The following is a 4,715-nucleotide window of genomic DNA, read 5'->3' on the forward strand; positions in this document are numbered from 1 at the left end:
GATGTCTCATCTTATGTATCCTTGGGGCTTGGAGAGTAGTCGGAGTGTACATGGGGATGAATGTGGGATGCTCCGCATCAGTTATCGAACTCATAAAGGCATTGACTAGGATGCATATTATAAGGGTTGTCATTATCATTAAATTTTAGTAAAGAATTTACCTCTACCACCCTGGTTGGTGGTGTATCAAGCCCATGTATTTCTTCAATTGGAGGTAAATTTTTGACATCCTCATATTTAATACCCTTTTCCTTCTTGCATATCTTCAGGACTGAGATATAAGATACCCCTATTCTTTGGAGTAGGTTTAGGCGGTGGTTCATGAAGAGTCCAATCATCATATGTTTTAATTATGTTATTCATCAATTCTTCAGCTTGTTCAACAGTTCGTTCCCTGAAAACGCAACCAACACAACTATCTCGGAAGAACATAGAAGCATCGGTTAGTCCATTATAGAAGATATCAAGTATTTCATTTTTCTTAAGAGGATGATTAGGCAAAGCATTCAACAATTGGTGAAGCCTCCACCAAGCTTGTGGGAGACTCTCTTCTTTAATTTAGACAAAGTTAAATATTTCTTGTAAAGCAGCTTGTTTCTTATGACCAGGAACACATTTTTAAGAGTAGTAAATCCTATCCTGGGGACTACACACAAAACCAGGAGTAAGAGTATTATACCAAGTCTTAGCATCACCCTTTAATGAGGACAGAAATAACTTGAGAATATAATAGTAGAGAATTTTCTCATCATGAGCAAATAGGGTGGCTATATCATTCAACTTAGTAAGATGTGCCACAACAGTTTTAGTTTCATAACCAAGGAAAGGATCATATTCAACCAAAGTAATTAACTCTAGGTCGACAGAGAATTCATAATCCTTATTATCAACAAAGATAGGTGAAGTAGCAAACTTAGGATCACATTTCATTCTAGGATTCAAAGATTTCTCCTTCAGTTTGCATAATAATTTCTTAAGATCATCTCTATCATTGCAAGCAAGAAAGTCTCTAGTTGTATCCTCATCCACAACATAACCCTAAGGTATCTTAGGCAATTCATATAGAGCTAGATCTAATAGGTGTTTCAAAATTTTCAGTTTCAAGCACTTCATCAGTTTTAATAATTTCATCAATTTCAGCATTCTCAATATCTTTATCTCTAGCAAGTTGTTCATCAAAGAATTCACCTAGTGGAACATTATCATCAAGCAAGGTACTGGCATCATCATAAGAATTAGCCATAGAAGTAGCATCATCAATAACTTGTGACATATCAGGATTAATATCATGTGGTGGTGTTGCAAGTTTACTCAAAATAGAAGGTGAATCAAGCGCAGAGCTAGATGGCAGTTCCTTACCTCCCCTCGTCTTAGAGGGAAACATTTTAGTCTTGCTATTCTTCAGATTCTTCAAAGTGATAAATAGATAATAATCCCAAGTGACTCAACAAATATATTTATGCTCCCCAACAACGACGCCAGAAAAAGGTCTTGATAACCCACAAGTATAGGGGATCGCAACTGTTTTCGAGGGTAGAGTATTCAACCCAAATTTATTGATTCGACACAAGGGGAGCTAAAGAATATTTGCAAGTATTAGCAGCTGAGTTGTCAATTCAACCATACCTGGAGATTAATTACCTGCGGTAAAGTGATTAGTAGCAAAGTAATATGATGGTTTTGATAGTCGTAGCAACTGTAAGAGTAAAGGTAATAGTGATAGTAATGATTTTGTAGCAAGTATAACGGTAACAATAAAAGTAGTAACTTAGCAAGAAGAATATAAGAGAAATTAGTAGGCATTGGATCGGTGGATTCGTTGGATGATATTCATCATTTAACACTCATAACCTAGGGCGATACAAAGCAAGCTCCAGTTCATAAATATAATGTACGCATGTATTACGTGAATAGTCATACGTGCTTATGGAAAGAACTTGCATGAAAATTTGTCCTACTCTCCCGTGGCAGCGGGTTCCATATGGAAACTAAGGGATATTAAGGCCTCCTTTTAATAGAGAATCGGAACAAAGCATTAAAACACGGTGAATACATGAACTCCTCAAACTATGGTCATCACCAGAAAGTATCCCGAATACTGTCACTCCACGGTTTACGGATCATAACACGTAATAGGTGAATATAACTTGCAAGGTCGGATCTAGAACATAGATATATTGGTGATAACATAAACGGTTCAGATCTGAAATCATGGCACCCAGACCAAAGTGACAAGCATTAAGCATGACAAAGTCATATCAATATCAATCTCAGAACGTAGTGGACACTAGGGATCAAGCCCTAACAAAACTAACTCGATTACATGATGAATCTCATCCAACTCCTCACCGACCAGCGAGCCTACGAAGGAATTACTCACTCCTGGTGGGGAGCATCATGGAATTGGAGATGAGGGAGGGTTGGTGATGATGAAGATCGAAGATCCCCCTCTCTGGAGCCTAAAACGGACTCCAAATCTGGCCTCCCGATGAAGAACAGGAGGTGGCGGTGGCTACGTATCGTGAAACGAGATAATTCTTCGTCCGTGATTTTTTCTGGAAAATAGGTATTTATGGAGTTGGACTCAGGGTCTGCAGGGCCACCAGGTGCGCACAACCCACCTAGGCGTGCCTGTGGGGGGCGCCCTGGTGGGTTGTGCTCACCCAGGGGCCCCCTCCTGTGGTTCTTGGCTCCATTATTTCTCTATTATTTTATAAAAATTCTCCAAAAAGTTTTGTTCCAATCCGAGAACTTTTATTTCTGCACAAAAATAACACCATGGTAGTTCTGCTGAAAACAGCGTCAGTCCGGGTTAGTTTCATTCGAATCATGCAAATTAGAGTACAAAACAAGAGCAAAAGCGTTAGGAAAAGTAGATACGATGGAGACGTATCATTGGGCTCTAACTGAACCCCAGTGAGGTGTTCGCTTACTGAACCCGAGCAATTGCACTAGCTACGTTACTGAACCCGAGCGATCGATCCCTTGGTTGTTAACTGAACCCGAGTGATTCTTTCGCTACTACTGCTAACTGCGCCAATCAAACCTTCCTCTTGATGAACAGTGACCGTCATTGGGGTTGGATGAATAGTTCCCGGTGGGGGATTGGATGAACAGGACCTCGCGGTAGTAGAGGCCGTTGCCGCTGGATGAACTGGACCCCAATCGATGAGGCCGGCACACCCGAGCCAGTTGGGGGTGGATGAACAGGACGCCCTGGAGGCTCCATGAACAGTAGCATGTGGAGACTGGATGAACAGTGGCCCGTGGGTGAATAGTAGCTGGTGGAGGCAGGAGGAAAGTCATGGTCGATGAACAGTACTATGTGTAGTCTGGAGGAAGTCGACTGTGGATGAATAGTAGCCCGTGGAGGCTGGAGCGACGCAGTAGAGGATGGATGAATAGTAGAGCATGGAGTCCCATTTTTCCATATGCCACACCCCTCCCGACGAACAGGACCCCATTTCGACCATAGGTGCTCCGACACAAGTATGTTTCCTTCGTTTTGCGGTACGCCACACCCCTCGTTTCGATCGTAGGAGCTCGGACACAACTACGTTTCCTCCATTTTGCGGTATGTCAGACCTCGTTTTGGCTGTTCCGTCCAAGCCGGTTGGCTCCCGATGAACAGAAAGTATTCCGACCCAGTCGGTTGCCTCCCGATGAACAATGTTGTTTCCTCCATTCCGACACAGCCGGTTGGCTGCCAATGAACAGGACATCGTCGCTGTACGCGTTTGAGACCCCGCCCGTATGTACGTACGTAGCCGTATTTACTTTCTTGCAGCCTGGCTATATGTACGTGTACATGATTTATACATGACTGCCTCAACTGCTATGTCACACGTGATGCTCCTTGCTCGGCCACGGTTCATCCTTGTAGAGAGACCGATCGACCAGTATGTACGTACACATCCGCTACCAGAGAGACAACCCTATGTACGGTTCAACCGGGTGGGTCCCAGCTGTCAGGGAGCATAAGGAGGCACTTCCTTGTGTACGAAGATATAGCTGATGGGTCCCAGCTGTCAGGGGGAGGAATCATTTTTTTGCCCATAATAAGGACACACTTCCTTGCATGCGAAGATACAAATGGAGGGTCCCAGCTGTCAGGGGGAGAAAACATTATTTTTAGGGTAAAAAGGATGCAGTTGCACGTATGCGTCCATCGGTGTGGTGCGTCTCCACTATCAGCCTCTCCACGTACAGTCATCTTCCGATGTCTCTCATTTGTTGACCACATTGACAACACCATGCCGAGTGCACCAAGGACGGTGGACGACAGCGAGGCCCCACACTGGAACAACCCGGAGATGGGGAAGATGCGGCAGTGGAATCACAGATGGAGAGGAGTGGGAATCTTGACTGGTTCGGGTGCGCGGCAGCACTGCCTCCCGCGGGAGACAGGAGCAAGATGAGAGGTTGAAGAAGTAGCATGGACATTGGATTAACATCCAATGATCCATCTTCTAGAATCATTTGTTGATTAACTTGACAAAGCCCTGTGTATATGTCATCTTAGTAGGCCCACAAGTCATCCACCAAATCTGTCGGGTCCCAGCTGTCATTGGGAGGAATAGTTTCTTCGCATAACAAGGAGGCACTTCCTTCCGTGTGAAGATACATCCGATGGGTGCTAGCTGTCAGCCTCTCCACTTACATCCCTCTTCCGATGGCTGTTGTTTGTTGACCATGTTGACCATGCCGCGCTGAGA

The sequence above is a fragment of the Triticum urartu genome, chromosome 6 (genome assembly GCF_003073215.2).
Source record: "Triticum urartu cultivar G1812 chromosome 6, Tu2.1, whole genome shotgun sequence".
In the NCBI taxonomy this organism is placed as follows: domain Eukaryota; kingdom Viridiplantae; phylum Streptophyta; class Magnoliopsida; order Poales; family Poaceae; genus Triticum; species Triticum urartu.